The sequence below is a fragment of the Anomaloglossus baeobatrachus genome, chromosome 3 (assembly GCF_048569485.1).
Source record: "Anomaloglossus baeobatrachus isolate aAnoBae1 chromosome 3, aAnoBae1.hap1, whole genome shotgun sequence".
Lineage (NCBI taxonomy): Eukaryota > Metazoa > Chordata > Amphibia > Anura > Aromobatidae > Anomaloglossus > Anomaloglossus baeobatrachus.
In genome coordinates, this window is record NC_134355.1 from 57,732,980 (window position 1) to 57,757,244 (window position 24,265).

A 24,265-nucleotide genomic window follows, 5' to 3' on the forward strand; every position below is an offset into this window, starting at 1 on the left:
CAGAAGAATGCGCAGCCACGCCCTGATATGGAACGTTGGTGTGTCACAATGCAGCCAGGGAAAGAGACAGACACAGACAGGGTAAGAAACAGACACAAAGAGACAGACACAGACAAAGAGACAGAGACAGACACAGGGAAACAAACAGACAGGGAAAGAAAGGGTAAGAGACAGACAAAGAGACAGACACAGGGAAAGTGACGGAAAGAGAGGGAAAGAGACATAGATACAGACAGGGAAAGAGATAGAGAGAGACAGAGAGATATATACAGAGGGGGAGACAGACATAGAATAGGAGAGAAACAGAGACAGTTACTATCCCGGGCAGCTCCGGGTGCTATGTTGTGAGGCGAAATTTTAACCCCGCACGTTCCAATTTAACAATCAATTTTGCCCCTATCTACATAATGCAGAAAAACTGAAACGAAAAGTGTTGGGGGCAAATTGACAGCTGCCAGATGTGAACAAGGGGGACTTAAAGAATGAGCGCGATGGCGCCAAAGAGTATATACCGTACAGTTGCTAAGGTGGGGCCCCGACACGGGATACTCACCGGACTCGGGGATATGAACACACACACAAAATGTGCCACACACTACCACGTACTTGAACACATATAACACCCTCAGCACACATCTCACCACACATACACCAACCTCGCCACATAATCGCCCTAAAACACACACAATAATTTTTTGTTAATACATTCTACTTTGTTAACAGCAGTTATTAACCCGGGCGAAGCCGGGTAGTACAGCTAATTATATATATATAATATATATACACAACCCATACATACACACACACACACATACATAGCATTACACACATACATATATATATATATATATATATATCTATATATATATATATATATATATATAGATATATATATATATATATATATATATGTGTGTGTGTAATACTGTGTGTGTATAATATATATTTATATATATATATATATATATATATATATATACACACACACATATATACACATACATATATGCATATATATATATATATATATATTAGCTGTACTACCCGGCTTCGCCCGGGTTAATAACTGCTGTTAACAAAATAGAATGTATTAACCAAAATGTATTCTGCACACAAAAAAAACACAAAACAAATAGATAGAAATGTAATTATGTCTGTCTCCCCCTCTGTATATATCTCTTTGTCTGTCTCTTTCCCTGTCTGCCTGTCTGTCTCTTTCCCTGTCTGCCTGTCTGTCTCTTTCCCTGTCTGCCTGTCTGTCTCTTTCCCTGTCTGCCTGCCTGTCTCTTTCCCTGTCTGCCTGCCTGTCTCTTTCCCTGTCTGCCTGCCTGTCTCTTTCCCTGCCTGTCTCTTTCCCTGTCTGTCTCTTTCCCTGTCTCTTTCCCTGTCTGTCTCTTTCCCTGTCTGTCTCTTTCCCTGTCTGTCTCTTTCCCTGTCTTTCCCTCTGTCTCTTTACCTGTCTTTGTCTCTTACCCCGTCTGTCTGTCTCTTTCCCTCTCTTTCCCTGTCTGTTTCCCTGTGTCTGTGTCTGTCTCTGTCTCGTTGTCTGTGTCTGTCTCTTTACCTGTCTGTGTCTGTCTCTTTACCTGTCTCTTTCTTTCCCTCTCTTTCCCTGTCTGCCTCTTTCCCTGTCAGTCTGTCTCTTTGCCTGTGTCTGTCTCTTTGTGTCTGTCTCTTACCCCGTCTATGTCTGTTTCTTAGCCTGTCTGTGTCTGCCTCTTTCTCTGTCTGTGTCTGTCTCTTTCCCTGGCTGCATTGTGACACGCCAACATTCCATATAAGGGCGTGGCTGCGCATTCTTCTGAAGTTCTGGCTGCACTGTGGCTCCCAGCTCCATTCGCTTTAATGGAGACAGGTTTTTTGGTGAATAACTGTAAAGAGCGGGGTTAAAATTTCCCCTCAAAACATAGCCTATGACGCTCTCGGGGTCCAGAAGTGTGAGTGTGCAAACTTTTGTGGCTGTAACTGCGACGGTGCGGATGCCAATCCCGGACATACACGCACACATACACACACACATTCAGCTTTATATATTAGATATACACATACACACACACACACACACACACACACACTCTGTATATATTTGCCATCACTATGATTGTGGACTGCACAGTGAATATTGTAAATATGAATCCCAAAAACTATCCTGAAAGGTTGTGGAATTGGGGTTTTTTTTATGTTTTTTTCATTTTTCTTCTACACCTCAAAATTTTTCAATACACTAAATGATGCAACTAAAGACACTCCATCTGCAAAAACCAGCCCTCATACAATTGCCAACACAAGAACGAAAAAAAAAAAAGTTATTGTTCTCAGAAAGATGAAATGAAAAATTATGAAAACTGAAAGTGATAGGAACAAAATAATAGAAAAAAAAAAAAAGGGACAACAAAAGTAAACAAATAAAATCACACTTACTCCCGGGGGTAGAAAACGCTGGATGCTCTGCTCAGATCAGACCTGAGGAGGTTTATCTCAGTCCTGGGGTCAGTTTTCTGGAGCTGATGTAGTAAATGTGATGTGGACAGAGGGAGTTGAAAGTGGGGTGGATTGTGCAATGTGAGGATAAGAACCAGTAATGTTAATTAGCTGATCCTCCTTCCCACCTGGGGGGGGGGGGGGGTCCTTTGAAGAGCCATAGAGGAGACAAGTGTCAGAAGTCGCACTCCTCTACAACCCCCCAGTGCAAAGGGAAGCAGTAAATATCTAAAGATTTGTGCTATTTGTATGGCAAAATTAAAAGGGATAGTCCAAAGGTCTCAAAGAATAGCACAATGTACACACAGCGCCATACGTACACAGAACCGGCACAGCGGCATACATATACAGTGCCGAAACGGCGCCATACGTATACAGTGCCGACACTGCGCCATACGTATACAGTGCCGGCACGGCGCCATACGTATACAGTGCCGGCACGGCGCCATACGTATACAGTGCCGGAACGGCGCCATACGTATACAGTGCCGGCACGGCGCCATACGTATACAGTGCCGGCACGGCGCCATACGTATACAGTGCCAACACGGCGCCATACGTATACAGTGCCGGCACGGCGCCATACGTATACAGTGCCAACACGGCGCCATACGTATACAGTGCCAAAACGGCGCCATACGTATACAGTGCCAACACGGCGCCATACGTATACAGTGCCAACACGGCGCCATACGTATACAGTGCCGGCATGGCGCCATACGTATACAGTGCCGGAACGGCGCCATACGTATACAGTGCCGGCACGGCGCCATACGTATACAGTGCCGGCACGGCACCATACCTACACACAGCCGATACGGTACCATACCTACACACAGCCGACACGGCGCCATACCTACACACAGCCGGCAGCATAGCGTCAAATGTACATAGAATCAACACTGCGCCATACGTATACATAGTCGGAACAGCCCCATATCTATACAAAGTCAAAACCAGGAGTGGAAAAGAGACAAAAGTATAATAGAAACACAGGCACCACTTCTGTATTTGACTCGCCCGCCCCAGGGTCTTAGGTGATTCGGTGTCGGGCCGGACTAGTCCAGGGTAGTCAGCGGTGGCGGGGCCCGACTCCGTGACCCTGGCGGAGTCAATTAAAATGGCAGTATTGGGGGTAGATGATGATGGGAGTTGTAGTTTATTGAAATTCATGACGCCACCTGTGGTATTGTGCGGCTATGGAGCCGCAGCTGCTGGAAGGGACCTCCGGGGCTGATGTTGTGGCAGCTGAGGTGTTTCTTGCTCCCCACAGGTGTAGCGGGTACCCTGGGGCAACCTTTGGAAAAAGTCTATGGTGTTTGTTGATGAGGTGAGGAACAAAGCAGACGACACAGGGCTTGCAGTTAAGATGGTTTATACTCACTGTAAAGCGGACTTTACACGCTACAAGATCGCTACAGCGATCTTGTGGGGGTCACGGATTTTATGACGCACATCCGGCCGCTGTAGCGATGCCGTTGCGTGTGACACCTATGAGCGATTTTGCATCATCGCAAAAACGTGCAAAATCGCTCATCGGTGACATGGGGGTCCATTCTCAAATATCGTTACTGCAGCAGTAACTAAGTTGTTCCTCGTTCCTGCGGCAGCACACATCGCTCCGTGTGACACCGCAGGAACGAGGAACCTCTCCTTACCTGCCTCCCGCCCGCAATGCGGAAGGAAGGAGGTGGGCGGGATGTTCGTCCCGCTCATCTCCGCCCCTCCACTTCTATTGGGCGGCGGTTCAGTGACGCTGCTTTGACGTCGCTGTGACGCTGAACGAACCGCCCCCTTAGAAAGGAGGCGGTTCGCCGGTCACAGCCACGTCGCAGGAAAGGTAAGTCCGTGTGATGGGTCCAGGCGATGTTGTGCGACACAGGCAGAGATTTGCCCGTGTCGCACAACCGATGGGGGCGGGTACCCACGCTAGCGATATTGGTACCGATATCGCAGCGTGTAAAGCGGCCTTTAGTCTCACAGTTGCGCCGACCGGTTACCCGTGGTATGCCAGGATCTGGTGTTGTGGGCCTCCGCCGATCCCGAATAGTTTAAGGGTCAGTACCGGTGCACCCCTCAATGTGTCCTTTCTGGCTGTCTCGCTAGCGCCAAACTGCACCAGGCTGTCCTGCGCCTCCGCCACCAAGCCTGTCCAAAGGGTGGCTGACCTAGGTCTTTTATGGCTCCCCCTTGCAGGTTATCTGTGGCAGGTTGTGGTCTCGGGCGACTGAAGCAATGTCCCGGGCCGTCGATTTCGCTAAAAGTAATGTCTTCCTTCTTTCAGCCTAGGGACCGTCCCTGTGTTGCAGCCTGATTCCTCCACCCGGTATTTCTAATGGAACAGGTCCACGGGGCATCCGCACATCCGTGGCACTCTGGAATCCTTTCAGTCGGTGTCACCTGGGCCTAGCAAGACCCCAGGGTCTTCACCAAAAACCTTCTCCTAACTAGGTCTTTCTGTCCGCTGTCACTTTCCTGACAGCCTACCTCACTCCTCGACTCCCTCTCTCACACCCTCTCACTCTCTGACTTGAACCAACTGTTTTTTTTCTGATCACCCCACCAACTCCTCCCACACTTCCCCCTGTCAGGCTCCACCCCCTCAGGCCAGTCAATGGGACTTAAGGCCCCATAACCAGGTATACTGGTCGCTACTCTCAGCATTAATGGAGTGCCTGCCTTAAACCCTGACCCAGTGTGTGTCCTAATAATTGGTGTGTGCAGGTTTTGTCTGTGAACCGGTAGATGACCCCCTTCTTACCCAGGATGGGATACCACACCTCTGGATGAGGTGCAGTACCTCTGTGGCGACGGAAGCCTCAGGGGCGCCACATATTTCTTACCCACTCCTGCTTTAGGCTTACAGATACTGAGGTAAGAAACTCACCAAATGCTTAATGTGTGCACGTGGCCTTAAGCGGGCTTTCCACGCTACAGCGATCTCGTTGGGGTCACGGATTTTGTGAGGCACATCCGGCCGCTGTAGCGATCTCGTTGTGTGTGACTCCTATGAGCAATTTAGGATAGTTGCAAAAACGTCCAAAATCGCTCCTCGTTGACATGGGGGTCCTCTCCCAATTATCGCTGCTGTCGCTTGGGCGAAGTTGATCCTCGTCCCTGCGGCAGCACACATCGCTACCGGTGACGCCGCAGGAATGAGGAAGCTCTCCTTACCTGCCACACGCCAGCAATGACGAAGGAAGAAGGTGGGTGGGATGTTCGTCCCGCTCATCTACGCCCCTCCACTTTGATTGGGCGGCCGCTTAGTCGCTTACATCGCTGTGACGCCGAGCGAACCGCCCCCTTAGAAAGGACGCGGTTCACCGGTCACAGCGACGTCGCCGAGCAGGTAAGTACGTGTGACGCTGCCGTAGCGATAATGTTCGCTACGGCAGCGATCTTCACATATCAGCATAACGATAGGGGCGGGTGCTATCACGCTCGCCATCGCTAGCGATGTCGCAGCGTGTAAAGCCACCCTTAGTGTCTGAAGATCTGTCGTCACGCTGACAGCGCTGCAGCCAACCAGTGAGCTCAGCGCCTCTGAGCAGCTTGTGCCATCTGTTCAGGCAGAGGCCAGTTATTTTCTACAGAGCTGCAGCTAATCAGTGAGCTCAGCGACTCTATCCGGGCAGAGTTCAGATATTCTCTGCAGTGCTGCTGGCATGACGTCACCACTTCAGGCAATAACAGACACCAGTAGAATTGGCAGAGATTTATCACCGGGCCCGGGGTCTGTGAATAAAGCACAGTTATAAATAATAATAATTAATTATTAATTATTATTATTATATTAAAAAAAAATGGTGGAGTGTGAATATGAACCACAATGGTGGTGTGCGCACCCTGCCGGTGCGATCCCCTGCTGCGCTTATGACTTTGTGTGCAGTTTGCCTGGAGCCGGAGTCCTCTCCCTACTTCCTAATTACTGCTAATTTTTACCCACCCGTGCCCCACTGTACAAAATATCACTTGCATTATTCGGCATAGGCCCTCCCCCCCACCACCCCTCAGTCAGATGAATGAGTTGCCGAGACAGCAGGGGACTGGCTCACTGAAGGGCCCCTGTCATGTCATCTATGATGGGGCCCATAGATTGTCTGATTATTACTTGTATTATATACTGTAGTGCTGCAGTATACAGTGACATTAAAGGGGTTTTCCAACCTAAATTCACCAGCCTGCAGTCACTCCATATGTCACTCTACATGACTGCAGACTTGTGAATCCTCACATCACGTTCGCACTGTGCACGCTGTGAGGATTCTACAGTGTCAGGAACGGTAGTCAAATGGCAAAGAGTATGCGATATAATTACTCCCGGCCAGAATCTGACTACAGGGACACAGCCTTAATGCAAGTGTATTGAGTGACGCTGCACGCATCTTGGCGGATTTTAGTAGAGAAAAATTACATAGCCTACCACGTGACCAGGCGCGGACATCAGAGAATCCTCACATTGCGCACAGTGCGCACAATGTCAGGGTCCACAAGTCTGCAGTCACATATCATTATTATTTTTTTAATATTTGTTTGACCTATTTGTATTGCATAAACTTTCCGTTTACTATTGATGATATATTCATTCTTCTTTGTGTAATATCTGATGAAGGTCCGGGCTTTGGGATCGAAATGTTATATTTGTTTTCTGGATCAATAAAATTCTGCACGTACTGGATTTAATTGATTACTTTTAACACAGAGTTTAATTTAATTAGTGCCATCATTGAATTGGGAGAACCAAATTGTTTTAAGGAGTGATAGCTTATAATGACCAACCAGAAAAATTATATTTGCAAGCTTACAGCGCAAAAGGCCCTTCTTCATCAGGCGGGTTCACACATTAATTAATAAGACCAAGGCACAACATTTAAGAGATCTAACAACACGACATTTTTGCATGGGGAAGATGAGGTGATGCCTCCTAAAGATAAGCCAAGGAAATCACATTAAAAGGGAACCTGTCACCAGATTTGGGGCCTATAAGCTGCGGCCACCACCAGTGGGCTCTTATATACAGCTTTCTAACATGCTGTATATAAGAGCCCAGGCCACTGTGTAGAATAATAATAATAATATTTATTCATTTATGTAACGCTATTAATTCCACAGCGCTTTACATACATTGGCAACACTGTCCCCATCGGAGCTCTCAATCTAAGTTCCCTATCAGTATGTCTTTGGAGTGTGGGAAGAAACCAGAGAACCCAGAGGAAACCCACATAAACAAGGGGAGAACATAAACTCCTTGCAGATGTTGTCCTTGGTGGGATTTGAACCCAGGACCCCAGCGCTGCAAGACTGCAGTGCTAACCACTGAGCCACCGTGCCGCCCGAACAAAACAATCACTTTATATTACTCACCTAAACGGTCGCTGCAATGGAGTTGGGCCAGATGGGCGTCTTCGTTCTCTGGTGCCGGCACCTCCTCTTTCGGCCATCTTTGTCATCCTTCTTCTGAAGCCGGAGTGCATGACGCGGCCAACGTCATCCACACTCACCGGCATTCAGGTCCTGAGCAGGGTAGATCAAAGTATTGTAGTGCGCCTGCGCGGGACCGGCGAGTGTGTATAACGTAGGACACATCATGTACACAGACTTCAGAAGGAGGACGAAGATGGCCGAAAGAGGAGTCGCCGACACCGGAGAACGGAGTCGCCCATATGACCCAACTCCACCGCAGGGACCATTTAGGTGAGTATTATAGTGTTTTTTTATATTCTACACAGTGGCCTGGGCTCTTATATACAGCATGTTAGAATCCTGTATATAAGAGCCCACTGGTGGTGGCTGCAGCTTATAGGACCCAAATCTAGTGACAGGTTCCCTTTAAGGTTTTTGTTAGTAATGGAGATGTGGTGGAAGTGATGGGTGATCTGGAGTCAGTCTGGTGGAGGTGTGAAGTGTGTCCATGTAGTGAGCCATAAATCCAGGTGCTAGATTGAGTCCTTTTGTCAAGGACTTTAACATCCTTATCAGTTTGAATTCGCAGATCTTTCTCTCTCTGTCACCCTTAAAATGACCTTTCAGCATTAAAGGTACCGTCACACTAAGCAACTTACCAGCGATCCCAACAACGATAGGGATCGCTGGTAAGTTGCTAGGAGGTTGCTGGTGAGATGTCACACTGCGACGCTCCAGCGATCCCACCAGCAACCTGACCTGGCAGGGATCGCTGGAGCGTCGCTACACAAGTTGCTGGTGAGCTCACCAGCAACCAGTGACCAGCCCCCAGCCAGCAGCGCCGCGTGGAAGATGCTGCGCTTGGTAACTAAGGTAAATATCGGGTAACCAACCCGATATTTACCTTGGTTACCACTGCACGGAGCTACACGTGCAGAGAGCAGGGAGCAGCGCACACTGAGCGCTGGCTCCCTGCTCTCCTAGTTACAGCACACATCGGGTTAATTAACCCGATGTGTGCTGCAGCTAAATGTGCACAGAGCAGGGAGCAGCGCACAATGCTTAGCGCTGGCTCCTTGCTCTCCTAGTTACAGCACACATCGGGTTAATTAACCCGATGTGTGCTGCAGCTACATGTGCACAGAGCAGGAGCCGGCACTGACAGTGAGAGCGGAGGAGGCTGGTATCAAAGGTAAATATCGGGTAACCAAGGACAGGGCTTCTTGGTTACCCGATGTTTACATTGGTTACCAGCCTCCGCAGAAGCCGGCTCCTGCTGCCTGCACATTTAGTTGTTGCTGTCTCGCTGTCACACACAGCGATCTGTGCTTCACAGCAGGACAGCAACAACTAAAAAATGGCCCAGGACATTCAGCAACAACCAACGACCTCACAGCAGGGGCCAGGTTGTTGCTGGATGTCACACACAGCTACATCGCTAGCAACGTCACAAAAGTTGTTCGTTAGCAGCGATGTTGCTAGCGATGTTGCTTAGTGTGACGGGGCCTTTAGGCTTTTAAATCTGCCATAATGTGTCCTGGGCCCAAGTAATTTTTCCCACAGTCGTATCCAGCTCCTTCCTTAGGCCTTCACACGTCCGTTTAAAAAAAAAAGGCACGTTTTGCAAAGTTCGTTTTGTCCATCCGTGTGACGCGTACCGGAAAAACACGCATGATACTGAAATGAATGTTAGCTATCTATCTTATCTACAGTGAGGACAATGAGTATTTGATCCTCTGCCAATTTTGCAAGTTTGGAGAGGTCTGTAATTTTTTTTCGTAGGTACACTTCAACCTGGAGAGAGCGAATTCTCCCCAAAAAAAAAAAAATCCACAAAACCACGTTGTATGATTTCTAAATAATTTGCAATAAAATGCAAATTAATTATTTAAAAATCATACAATGTGATTGTCTGTATTTTTTTGTGAGGACGATTCTCTCACAGTTGAAATGTACTTATGATAAAAATTACAGACCTCTCCATTCTTTGTAGGTGGGAAAAATTGCAAAATTGGCAGAGGATCAATTACTTATTATCCTCACTGTAGATAAGATAGATAGCTTGTACAGATATTTAGCCATATAAATAAATTGAAAGAGACAAAAAAAAAAAAAAAAGTCATGCCCTTCCCACCCCCCCAGCTGGGGGCTGGTATTAGGGTGGAAAGATCCATGGTTATTTGGCCCTTCCCAGCCTAAAAATATGCCCCTGAAGCTGCGCCAGAAGTGCCTTATCCATTAGATGTGCCAATTCTGGTACTGTACCCGACTTTTCTCGATTTCCCCGCTGCGATGGGAATCGGAATAATATTTTGGGGGCTATTGTCAGATGTGAATTTACAGCTGGCATCAAGCCCTGGTGTTAGTAATGGTTAGGCGTCTATCAGACACCCCCATTATTAACCCAGTAGATGTACACAGGAAAAAAAAACAAAACAGAGAGTTAATTAAATAATGAGAGGACACAGTCCTCATTCACCAGTTTATTCCGAAAAGAAGCCCAAGCAGCTCCGACGTAATCCACATGGAGATCTCATGACGTTCTCCGACTCAGTGTCCCAGCCTATGAAGAACATTCAGAGAACAAACTGCATAGGCTGGAACAGCAGCCACTGGCCGGGTCTCATGCTGCACTCCGTGAGAACCGCCGACGGCAGTGACGTCATGAGATTATGGCAGTTCACAGCAGCCAGGTCACACAGAAGGTAACATGAGAGACAGCGGCAGTGATTTGCGGTAACCTTATGATATCATCGCTCGACACTGCTGATGGCGGTTCTTACCAGCCGGCAGTGGCTGCTGTTCCAGCCTATTCTTCATAGGCTGGGCCACTAACTTTAGGAAGGTTGTGGGACCTCCAAGTGGCTTATGTTGGAGCTGTTGGGGTTCTGTTGGGAATGAATTGGTGAATGAGGGACTGTGTCCTGTCTATTACTTTAATTCTCCTCACATCACATTACGCGAGCCCTGCCTCCAATGACCGCCGGCTTCTCTGTACCCATCTTTTAGACCAAATGAGCAATCAACAGGAAGTGAGTGGCAGCCGCAGCATCATTTTCTGTTGATTGAGGCTATGTGCGCACGTTGCGTACAGTTCACTGCAGAAATTTCTGCAGCGATCTGAAGAGCACATGTGCGCTTTAAATCGCTGCAGAAATGTCCGTAGTGAAGCCGATTCCATGCGCTCTGCCTGCAGCTCCTCCCATAGACAGAGCAGGAGCTGCCGGCAAAGCGCACGGAAGAAGTGACATGTCACTTCTTTTTGCGCAGCGCTTCGGCAATAGCCGAAGCGCTGCGCTCTAAAACGCCACGTGCGCACGGCCCCTGCACAATCTCCATAGACTGTGCAGGGGACGCAGGACGCATGCAGTTACGCTGCGCTACAAAGCGCAGCGTAACTGCATGTATTTACGCAACGTGCGCACATAGCCTAAGGCTGCTTTCACACTACGTTTTTTTAGCATGCGTCATGAACGTTTTTTTGCTGCAAAAGCAGATCCTGTTTTTGCAAAGAAAAACGCATGCAAACACGTGTTATTTTGCAGGATCCTGTCACTTTAAGGTTATGGGCGGGAATTGGAGTCATGTGATCGGGAGTGAGGGGAACTGAACGTGAAAGACTAGGAGCCAACATCTGACAGCTGCGGAGGCTTCTAACCAAGGTAAACATCGGGTAACTTGCTTGGATACCCGATATTTACATTGGTTATGAGCGTCTGCAGCTTTTAGGAGCAGGCTGCCTGCTCCCTGCACACGTAACCAAGGTAAACATCGGGTAACTAAGCCTGTGGTTACCCGATATTTACCTTGGTTACGAGCGTCCTCTTCTCTCAGGCGGGGAAGAGAGGGAGGGGGAAGAGAGGGAGGGGGAAGAGAGGGAGGGGGAAGAGAGGGAGGGGGAAGAGAGGGAGGGGGAAGAGAGGGAGGGGGAAGAGAGGGAGGGGGAAGAGAGGGAGGGGGAGAGAGGGAGGGGGAGAGAGGGAGGGGGAGAGAGGGAGGCTGGTTTCTGGGCATGCTCAGTAAAGCAAGCAGGATCCTGTCTATCAGCATGCCAGCGTTCACATGCGTTTGCGTGTGGTTTAATCAGGATCCAGCAATTTGCAGTATTTGGACGCAGCTCAAAAACGCTACAAGTAGCGTTTTTGAAAAAATAAGAATTATTCTTACCGTTAATTCGGTTTCTAGGACCTTCCACGACAGCATAGGAGGTTGTCTCTCCACGCCCTAATTGGGACAGGAAGTACAAGAGGTTTAAAAAGGACCCTCCCACCTCCCATAGCCAGTGTCTTACAAAGAACCCATAGCATATGAGAAGTACAACATATCCAGGAATATATGAATACAAAAGGGGAGGGAATTACCTGCTGTCGTCGAAGGTCCTAGAAACCGAATTAACGGTAAGAATAATTCTTATTTCTCTAGTCCCTTCCACGACAGCATAGGAGGAATACCAAAGAATTGATACCTAGGGGGGGACCACAGCCTGCAGGACCTTCCTGCCAAAAGCCAAATCCCTGTTGGAATCCAGATCCAAACGATAATGCTTCGTGAAAGTATGGAGGGAAGACCACGTAGCCGCCTTGCAGATCTGCTCAGGAGAAGCCCCTGCCCGTTCAGCCCAGGAGACAGAGGTAGCCCTGGTGGAGTGCACCGTAAATCCGGTAGGCGGAGAGAGATGCTGAGCGAGGTAGGCGTCTCTAATTGCCCGCACAATCCAGTTGGCGACGGTACTCTTAGCCACCTTCCTGCCTTTATTGCGACCAAAGGGCTGTATAAATAGGTTATGATCAAGACGCCAAGAAGCAGTAACCTCCAGGTAGTGCAACACTGTCCGACGAACGTCCAAAGAATGAAACACTTCCTCACCTGGAGTCCGAGGATGTTGACAGAAGGAAGGTAGGATGATGGACTGAGAACGGTGAAAATCCGAAACCACCTTGGGAAGGAAGGAAGGATCCAGCTGAAAAACAATGCTGTCATCTCTGATGGTCAGGTAAGGCTCCCGAATAGACAAAGCCTGAAGTTCCCCGACTCTACGAGCAGACGTAATAGCCACAAGAAAGGCAGTCTTGTGAGAAAGAGAACGAATGTTACAGGAGGACAGTGGCTCAAAGGGTGACTGAGAAAGTCCGGTAAGGACCACATTGAGATCCCAGCGAGGCGTCAGGACCCTCTGACGTGGACAGAGCCTACTAGCGGACACAAAGAACCGGCGGATCCAGCGATGATCTGCCAGAGCCGTGTCAAAGACTGCACTGAGTGCTGATACCTGAACCTTCAGAGTGCTAGGCCGAAGGCCTAAGTCCAATCCACTCTGGAGGAAGTCTAGAATCTGCGCAACATTAGGCCGGAGTGGGTCAGGAGGCCGAGAACCACACCAGGAGGAAAATCTCTTCCAGATTTTGTTGTAAATACTATTAGTCACTGGTTTACGGTTCTTCTGTAGGGTAGCACAACTTTGTCAGATAGTCCTTGGGCCTTTAGTGCCCGGGCCTCAGAAGCCAGGCAGCCAATTTGAGTTTCTGGGGATCCGGATGGAAAATCGGACCCTGGGATAGTAAACTGGGGTCTGAACCCAAGAGGACCGGACCGTCTATCCCGAGAGTCATGATCAGGCTGTACCAACTCCTCCGAGGCCACAGCGGGGCTACCAGGATAGTTGTGACCCCATCGTCTCTGATCTTCCTCAGGGTCCGTGCGAGAAGAGGAAGAGGGGGGAAAGCGTAGGCGAGGCAAAAGGACCAATCGTGGCAGAAGGCGTCCACCCCCAACGCCTTGTCCCGAGGGTTCAGGGAGAAATATGTTGCGACCTTGCGATTTCCTGCTGAAGCAAAGAGGTCCACTTCTGGAGCACCCCACCTTGCCACCAGAGAACAGAACACCGCCTGATCCAGACTCCATTCCCCCGGTTGAACATCCCGACGACTCAGGAAATCTGCCTGAAGATTTAGTGAGCCCTTTAGATGGACTGCAGAAAGGGATAGCAGGGATTGTTCCGCCCATTGAAAGATCCGGGAGGACACCGACTTCAGGGCGCCTGATCGTGTACTGCCCTGATGGCGGAGATGTGCCACTGTTGTGACATTGTCTGAGTATACCAGGACGTGAGAGTCCCGGACGAGATCCCGAGCCGCAAGGAGGGCTTCCCTGACTGCCCTGAGCTCCCGGTAGTTGGAGGATTGGGAGCTGACATAAGGACTCAAGACCCCCTGAAATGGGGAGTTTGCCACCATAGCACCCCATCCCCGCAGGCTGGCATCTGTGGTCAGTGTAACCAGGGGTGCCTGAGTCCAGGCAACCCCCACCTGCAGGTTGTTGGGCCGCAGCCACCAGAGAAGGGATGAGGAGACGGTCCCCGAGAGGTGAAACCGTCTGTTTAGGGATGACGGGAGTCTGTCCCAATGCGCCAGGATATGATCCTGGAGACACCGAGAATGGGCCTGAGCCCACCTGACTGAGGGAATGCAGGATGTCATAGAACCCAGAGCCGACATAGCCGCTCGAAGCGTCGGGCGAGCCTGACTGCGAAGCTTTGATATTTTGGCTAACAGAGCTACCCTGTGGCCCTCCGGGAGAAAAGATGTCTGTCGGTCGGAGTCCAGCAGCACTCCGAGAAACTGCCGAGTGGAGGAGGGGTTTAACTGTGATTTTTTGAGATTGGGAATCCATCCCAGGGACCGAAGGATTCCTAAGACTTTTCCACATGGCTCCGGAGGGTCGGAGCAGAGGGAGCCATGAGAAGAAAGTCGTCCAAATATGGAACCAGACAGATACCCTGCAATCGTATGAAGGCGACCACCTCTGCCATGATCTTTGAAAAGATCCTTGGAGCCGAGGAGATCTCGAAGGGAAGTACATTGAATTGGAAATGAAGCACTTCCTCACCGTGTAGAACCGCAAACCTGAGGTATTGCCTGTGACCCGGATGGACGGGCACATGGAAGTAGGCGTCCTTCAAGTCTATAGAGGCCATCTGGTGGTGTAGACCTATCAGGGGGATAGCCGATTTTACTGACTCCATCTTGAACTGCCGGTACCTGACCCGTCGGTTGAGACGCTTTAAATTGATTATTATCCGGACGTCGCCAGACGGCTTCTTGACAAGGAAGAGGCGGGAGTAGTGTCCTAGCCCTTCTTCCTGACTCGGGACTGGGGAAAAGATCCCCGAGTGCATTAGCTCTAGAATCTTTGCGTACAACAGAGCCTGTGAAACCTGCGACGCCAGAGCTGTGACTCGGAGACCCGGAAGAGGGGGGGAGATGAATTCTATTAGGAGACCTTCTGAGACGATCTTCAGAACCCATTGGCAGGAGGTTATGGACCGCCACTGGGGAAGAAACGCCGAGAGTCGTCCCCCCACCCGAGCCGAGTCACTGTTTGTCCTGCTGAGGACGTTGTTGATGTGGAGGGATGAGGAGGTTTCTCCCTCTACCCTTAGGATAGCTCCACCGGCCCGCCTTCCCTTTTCCCCTGGGTTGGGAGGCCGGAGGCAGTGAGGGACGAAAGGACCGCTTCCTGGTGGGTCTAGGATCAGGTAAGGCCTTACGATCAGTCGCCTTGTCCAGAATATCATCCAGGGCAGGCCCAAACACCAAATCCCCTTTAAACGGAAGGGAGCAAAGCCTCATTTTGGAGGTGGAGTCTCCACTCCAGGCCTTAAGCCAGAGGGCACGTCTGGCAGAGTTAGATAGAACCGAGGTCCTGGCCGCCAGGCGGACTGATTCCACCGAGGTATCTGCCAAAAAACTGGTAGCCTTCCTAAGTAAGGGAAGGGATTCCAGCAACTCCTCCCGAGGGGTACCTTGGGAAATATGAGCCTCCAACTGGTCTAACCACCTAAGTAGGGACCTGGATACACAAGTGGAGGCAATGTTAGCCTGAATGGAAGAAGACGATGCCTCCCAGGATCGCTTCATTAGGCCTTCTACCTTCCTATCCATCTGATCCTTAAGTTGGGAAGTATCTTCAAAGGGAAGCGCCGTTTGTTTAGCTACCCTAGCCACCTGTACATCTACTTTTGGGACCTCCCAATGTAATCCAGAAGGTTCTAGAGGAAACCGGCGTCTAGGGTCACTCCGTACCCGCCTCTCAGGAAATTCCCATTCCTGAGAGACAATATCCAGAATATTGGCATGAACCGGAAACCCTAATTGTTTGACTGTTTTCAGGCCAGCAAACATTTCATCCTGGATAGAGGGAAGAGACTGTACTTCCTCTAACCCCATAGTACTCCGAACCGTCCCAATAAGATCCCCCTCCGGAAGTTCCACGGTAGCACTTCCGGATCGCTCCAGCAGCGTGCATGCAGGAAGCGGCCGGTGGCTCAGGGAGGACGCCGGCCGGGGAGCTCCACAGCCTGCATCACCCCAGAGGAGTTCCGGAAGGCTGGAGCAGCGGTCCCCCACAGCGTGAGGGAACAGCAAGGGAGGAGCAGCGAAGGCCCGACCGATACTGTCCGGCTTAAGGTAAGAGGGGAAAAAAAAAAAATTTATACTGTAGTTCGCCGGCCACCACAGCATAGGAGAAAAAGAAAACCTCTCCATGCCCCATGGGGACAGGAAAGACACTGGCTATGGGAGGTGGGAGGGTCCTTTTAAACCTCTTGTACTTCCTGTCCCAATTAGGGCGTGGAGAGACAACCTCCTATGCTGTCGTGGAAGGGACTAGAGAAAGTTAAAAAACTGCAAGTCGCTGGATCCTCACTATAACGCACGCAAACGCAGGTGAACGCATGTTGACGTGAGTCCATTGCAAATGCATTGAAATGAAAACGCATTTGCACTGGATCCGTGTTTGCGTTAAAAAAACGTTCATGACGCATGCTAAAAAAACATAGTGTGAAAGCCGCCTAACTCATTTGATCCAAAAGCAGAGTGAGAGAAGTCAGCAGTAATTGAACGCGGAGTTCCCAAGACATCACAATGTCATGTGAGCCCTTAACCGCAATTACCAACAGCGCTGGAACGGCGCCAGAATCAGAGGTGAGTTCAGGGTCTTTTATTTTAACTGGGGGAAACAAGTGAGAATCAGAAGTGTAGTGGACAACCCCTTTAAGGAATCTCCTTGTCAAACTAGTCCTCTCATCACCATCAGAGATGGGCAAATTCCCTTTAAAAGAAAAAATGCAGAACCTGTACCCACATTCTACAAACGGATACAGTCCGCACACCCAACACAAATCATAAGATCATGGATTTCTTTTCATGTATGTCCTCCAATGTGGTGACATGATACAATCCACAATGTGCCCTGGAGAAACTTATATTGCAGAACCTAAGCAAAATCTACAAATGAGGATGAATCTACACAGGCACACTATAAGGAATGAGCTGGATACGCCGGTGAGAAAACATTTCTCAGGACCAGGACACAGTATAGCAGATTTATAGCCTTAAAAGGTCATTTTAAGGGTGAAAGAGAAAAATCTGGGAATTCAAACTGATAAGAATGTTCAAGTCTTTGACCAAAGGTCTCGCCCTAGCACCTGGATTTATGGCTCACTACATGGACACACTTCACACCTCCACCAGACTGACTCCAGATCACCCATCACTTTCACCACATCTCCATTTCTAACAAAAACCTTAATTTAATTTCCCTGGCTCATCTTTGGACTTCACCCCATCTTTCCCATGCAAAAATGTCCTGTTGTAACATCTCTTACAGACTTAAATGTTGTGCCTTGGTCTCATTAATTCTTTTGCAAACCTGCCTGATGAAGGGGTCGTTTGCTCTGTAAGCTTGCAAATATAATTTTTCTGGTTGGCCAATAAAAGGTATCATTCCTTAAAACACTTTTTGTCATTTTTGGGCATAAAAGTATTTACATTGATTTTTCTAGCTAATACGGTACCTAAGATATAATTTTGTATTGTACATCATGAGATATAGATGGAAACCCTAAGATAAGTGCACAGCATAGAGCACAGGATAAACGTGAACTGATCCAAAATGTTCTGTACCACGAATTGCCACCAATAGCATTTAACTCAGAGCGACGTCGCAGGGCAAGGTGAGTGCATGTGAAGCTGGCGTAGCGATAATTTTCGCTAGGTTTCCAGCTCAAAAATCTAACGGATGCAGCGAAAAAAAACGGATTCGTTGCATAAAGTTTTTCCATGCGGCCCGTCCGTTTTTTGATGGATCCGGTATGATACTGAGCATGCGCAGTTAAAAAAAAACGTATCCGGCGGCCGGATGCGGTTTTTTTACGCAGGACGCCGCATCTGGCGTCCATAGGCTTGCATTGTTAATCGCGCCGCATCTCGCCGAATCCGGTGCGATGCGGTTTTTCGCTGCAGACAAAAAACACTGCAAGCAACGTTCCATGTGGCCGCCGCATCCTCTAAATATGCCGTATCCGGCAAAAAACGGACACAACGCAAGGCAATGCGGCACAATCCGGCGCTAATGCAAGTCTATGAGGAAAAAATGCATCCGGCGGCAAAAAAAACCAGATGCGTTTTTTCTGCAAAGCGCCGGATTGTGCCTGATTGCAAAAAACTGATGTGTGAAAGCAGCCTAAGGCTTCTGCCACACTCACGTGAAATTCACGCACGTGCCGAGAGACACGTATTTTCCCTGCGTGTTGCGTGCAGGTAAGTACGTGTCTCTGGTACGTGCGTGACACGTGTGTTCTACGTGTGCTATCCGCGATAGCACACGTAGAACCGGTAATTAACATACTCACCTGGTCCTTCCTGCTGTCCGCGCTGCTGTCCGTGGTGCTGATCCTCGGTCTCCAGCCCTCCCGTCTCCCCGCTGCTGCTGCTGCCAGGCAGTGAAGTGAATATTCAATGAGAATAATGAGCGGCGGTCGGCAGCAAGAGGCAGCTGCGGCAGAGACAGGAGGGCTGGAGAAGGTGAGTTAATGTTTTTTTTTTTTCACTGACATGTGTGTTTTCTCCGGCGCGTGTCACACGGGACCGCATCCACACTACACCCGTGTGGTACGGGTGCGGGCCGTGTGACACCCGTGCTGCGGGAGAAATCACTGACATGTCAGCGCTTTGAAAAACGCACACACGTACAAACGCACACGGACACACGTTCCGTGTGGTTTTACGTGTGTGTGCCTGCTACAATAGGGTAGCATTGGTTAACGTGTCTCCGTGCCGCCGGTACGTGTAAAAAATGACAAACACGTGCCGGCAGCACGGATGTGTGTCGCAAGCCTAAGATAGGGGCAGGGGACTTAGATTTAAACCACCACTCCAATGGAGTCTTGGCTCATCTAATTGATGGCGAGCTGTGACGTTCCCTACCCAAAAATGTCACTTCACTACCTGAATGAGGCATGATTTCTGATGTGGCGGATGGAAGCGCATGACACTAAATTCATGACGAAACGTCGGCCTCTTCATAAATCGGGAGAGTCCGACTCAACCATGCCCCCAAAAACCAGCGCCTGTCCACTTTACTGATTTGGCAAAATGCTGTTTATGTACATAGAATCCACAACAAATAGGCAAAGTGTGAACCAGGCCTGAGGGGATTAAGGCTATGTGCGCACAGTGCGTTTTTCGCGGCGTTTTTGCACGTTTTTCGGGTGCGTTTTTGGCCTTAAAACTGCAGGACTTTGCTTCCCCAGCAAAGTCTATGAGTTTTCATTTTTGCTGTCCGCACACATCTGTTTTTTTTTACCTGCGTTTTTGAGTTAAAAAAAAAAAATGGACATGTCAGTTCTTTCCTGCGTTTTTCTGCGTTTTCCGCCCATGCAATGCATTTGAAAAACGCAGCAAAACGCAGAGATCAAAAACGCAGAAAAACGCAGCCAAAAACGCACCAAATCGCGGCAAAAACGCATGCGTTTATTTATGCATTTTTTCGACGCAGGTGCGTTTTTAGCGGCCAAAAACGCACAAAAACGCAGCGTCAAAAAGACGCAGTGTGCAAACCTAGCCTTATTCCGCACCTCTCACTCTCGACCTCAGAAGGACGGCGGTTTGGCAGACTTGGTGCTGATAGCCACTCTGCAGGACCTTTTATTTTTAATAAATAGGACAGAAGCACGATACCTGGCAGACAAATATTAACAAAGGCTGCAGCCCCATATGTGGAGTAAGTGGAGCCAGAAAATCTCTGTAAAGCCACGTGCAGATGTTGAGTAGTTGGTGAGTTTTTTACCTCAGTATTTGTAAGGCCATGTGCACACGCTGAGTATTTGGTGAGGTTTTACCTCAGTATTTGTAAGGCCACGTGCACACGCTGAGTATTTGGTGAGGTTTTACCTCAGTATGTGTAAGGTCACGTGCACACGCTGAGTATTTGGTGAGGTTTTACCTCAGTATGTGTAAGGTCACGTGCACACGCTGAGTATTTGGTGAGGTTTTACCTCAGTATGTGTAAGGTCACGTGCACACGCTGAGTATTTGGTGAGGTTTTACCTCAGTATGAGTAAGGTCACGTGCACACGCTGAGTATTTGGTGAGGTTTTACCTCAGTATGAGTAAGGTCACGTGCACACGCTGAGTATTTGGTGAGGTTTTACCTCAGTATGAGTAAGGCCACGTGCACATGCTGAGTATTTGGTGAGGTTTTACCTCAGTATGAGTAAGGTCACGTGCACACGCTGAGTATTTGGTGAGGTTTTACCTCAGTATTTGTAAGGCCACGTGCACACGCTGAGTATTTGGTGAGGTTTTACCTCAGTATGTGTAAGGTCACGTGCACACGCTGAGTATTTGGTGAGGTTTTACCTCAGTATGTGTAAGGTCACGTGCACACGCTGAGTATTTGGTGAGGTTTTACCTCAGTATGTGTAAGGTCACGTGCACACGCTGAGTATTTGGTGAGGTTTTACCTCAGTATGAGTAAGGTCACGTGCACACGCTGAGTATTTGGTGAGGTTTTACCTCAGTATGTGTAAGGCCACGTGCACATGCTGAGTATTTGGTGAGGTTTTACCTCAGTATGAGTAAGGTCACGTGCACATGCTGAGTATTTGGTGAGGTTTTACCTCAGTATGTGTAAGGCCACGTGCACATGCTGAGTATTTGGTGAGGTTTTACCTCAGTATGTGTAAGGCCACGTGCACACGCTGAGTATTTGGTGAGGTTTTACCTCAGTATGTGTAAGGCCACGTGCACACGCTGAGTATTTGGTGAGGTTTTACCTCAGTATGTGTAAGGCCACGTGCACACGCTGAGTATTTGGTGAGGTTTTACCTCAGTATGTGTAAGGTCACGTGCACACGCTGAGTATTTGGGTGTCTTTTACCTCAGTATTTGTAGCCAAAACTAGGAGTGGGTGAATAAGGGCCGTTTCACACATCCGGTGCACACCAGTACAGTGTATACAGTACAATGGCAGCCCCGCAACTTTCGGGTCACATGCTCCAGTCACATGGCAGCATGTGACCGGCGCTTGTGGCGCTGCCATTGTCGCGCTGCCATTGTACTGTATACACTGTACTGGCGTGCACCAAATCTGGCAAACTGACGAAAAACTGGATGTGTGAAACCGGCCTAATGCAGCAGTGGCGTCGTGTTTCTATTATACTTTTCCTCTGATTGTTCCACTCCTGGTTTTAGCTACAAATACTGAGGTAAAAAACTCATGAAATACTCAACGTGTGCACGTGGCCTTAAGGCCGCTTTACACGCTGCTATATCAGTCCCGATATCGCTAGTGTGGGTACCCGTCCCCATGTGTTGTGTGACACGGGCAAATCGCTGCCCGTGCCGCACAACATCGCCCAGACCCGTCACACATACTTACCTGCCCGGCGACGTCGCTGTGACCGGCGAACCGCCTCCTTTCTAAAGGGGCGGTCCATGCGGCGTCACAGCGACGTCACTGAGCGGCCGCCCAATAGAAGCGGAGGGGCGGAGATGGGCGGGACGTAACATCCCGCATAGCGGCCGGGAGGCAGGTAAGGAGAGCTTCCTCGTTCCTGCGGTGTCACACGGAGCGATGTGTGCTGCCGCAATAACGAGGAACAACCTCGTTACTGCTGCAGTAACGATTTTTGAGAATGGACCCCCATGTCACCGATGAGCGATTTTGCACGTTTTTGCAACAATGCAAAATCGATCATCGGTGTCACACGCAGCAACATCGCTAATGCGGCCGGATGTGCGTCACAAATTCCGTGACCCCCAACGACTCCGCATTAGCGATATCGCAGCGTGTAAAGCCCCCTTTAGGCCTCATACAAGGATTGACGATTTTTTTTACCAGTCTGAGTTTCATCAATGTCAGTTTTTTCATCAGTTTCACCAGTGATTGTCACATATGGAACAAAATAAAATAACAATGCTTCTCCGTATCCATCCTACATTCCCACAATGAGCTTTTGGTGAGTATTTGACGCTTCATGTTCTCAGTGCATCAAAAAAGCAGCGTATTGCAGTCATGCAAAATGGATGGGATTTCTAGAAATCTCCTGCCCACTGCACTTCTTTTTTTACTCTATGTAAACTGACCTGATGAGAATTTTTCCAACTCTGCAACATGTACATTTCTCATGTGGATACAATGAGTTTTGTAAATAATAAGTTTTGTGCAAATTTTCCCCATAGCCTTGCATTAGATGCAGAAAATTCACAGGCAAAACAACGCACATGGGATTTTTAGTTCCGTGGCGGAAACACATGAAAAACGCATGTAATCCACCAGATCTGGATCTGTCACCAGATTTGGGGCCTATAAGTTGCGGCTACCACCACTGGGCTGTTATATACAGTATTCTAACATGCTATATATAAGAGCCCAGGCCGCTGTGTAGAACATAAAAAACACTTTATAATACTTACCTAACGGTCGCTGCGGTGGACTTGGGCCATATGGGCGTCTCCGTTCTCCGATGCCGGCGCCTTCCCTTTCGGGCATCTTTGTCCTCCTTCTGAAGCCTGTGTGTGTGACGCATCCTACGTCATACACACTCTCCGGTCCCGTGCAGGCGCACACCAATATTTTGATCTGCTCTGCTCAGGGCAGATTAAAGTGCGTCTGCTCAGGACCTCAATGCTGGCGAGTCTGGATGACGTAGGACAAGTCATGAACCCTGGCTACAGAAGAAAGAGGACAAAGATGGCCGAAAGATGCGGCACCGGCACCGGAGAAAGGAGACGCATATTTGACCCAACTCCACCACAGCGACCATTAGGTGAGTATTATAAAGTGTTTTTTATGTTCTCCACAGCGGCCTGGGCTCTTATATACAATATGTTAGAATGCTGTATATAAGAGCCCACTGGTGGTGGCTGCAGCTTATAGGCCCCAAATCTGGGGACAGGTTCCCTTCAACAATTGTTTACATATTGTTGCCTAGGAGACCGACCACCGCTGCTGTTTAGCTTGTAAGTGATCCTGGCCAGCTTAAAAACAAGTCAGTGCTTAACGTAACAGAGCTTGTGAACATTGTGCATGATCTGCCGTCTAGCAGAGGTGGTCGGTCTCTTAGGCAACGAACAGTAAACAAAAGCGTTAATTAACTCAATGACGGCAGAAAACTTTAATAAGCGGTATGCTGCAAAAGAAACAATGGCCATCTATGAAGATGCATCGAACGCTTCAATCTGTAAAAAAAAAAAAGCGACTGTACTGGCCTCTCTGGACAAACCCTTTAAGCACATAATGTAGATGTAGAGAGATATGTCCTCATAACGAAATCACGGCTGCAAATGATATGGAAAAAAAGTCACCATAGCATCACATAGGTCAGAGGTAAAGGCAGAATCCCTGAGCAGCTGTTGGGACTGCCCCTTTAATGGACTTTTATTAAAGGGGCGGCTCCTCACTAATAAATGACCGTGGCTTATTTGTCAGGGGAGACAGGACGAGTATCAATAATGGAATCAAATAATACAAGCAGCTCCCCAGCCCTACAGAAGCCATTAGCAACCTGTGTCTATCCAGCTGCGGAAAAACTACACTTCCCGGCATGCCTCACCACAACGGGAGCGCCGTACGGCACAGAGCCGTTATGTGGCCCCTGCTGTCTGCTGTAGCACCATGTGAGACTATTGCCGGCGGAAGAGTCAGATACAGACAGACCGGGATTTACGCTGACCTCAATGCACAGCGAACACGTCCAGCCCGGGCAGCAGTTCTTCAATCTTCCAGCGCTTTCCTGAACCCCGCCTCCTTCTACAGGGTGCAGAGTGGATCAAAACACCTCTACAATTACCGACTGCGTTATTCAACCACGCATGCGCAGACTAGTTATCCGTCTGTGAGATAAAAACCATGTAATGTGTGGTGTTTTGTAATGAGACGACACGTCCCAAAAAGAAGAAAAAAACACATTGCACCACCTTTCATTCTTACCTTCCTTTGTTCCTTGAGTCAGTATTTGTAAATGACACCATTCATTTTACCATACAATGTACTGAAAACATCTGTTAGGCCCCCTTCACACGTCCGTGATACACGTGCG

General features: G+C 48.8%; 1 protein-coding gene across 1 annotated transcript in view; it reads right to left on the minus strand.

The window, feature by feature from the left end:
* SRBD1 (S1 RNA binding domain 1) overlaps positions 1 to 23,982 on the minus strand; it is a 342,086-nt gene extending 318,104 nt beyond the window's left edge. Inside the window, 1 exon segment of the mRNA XM_075338030.1 lies at positions 23,900 to 23,982. The gene's annotated coding sequence lies outside the window, so the exon portion shown is untranslated.
* Between the last annotated feature and the right edge of the window lie 283 nt (positions 23,983 to 24,265).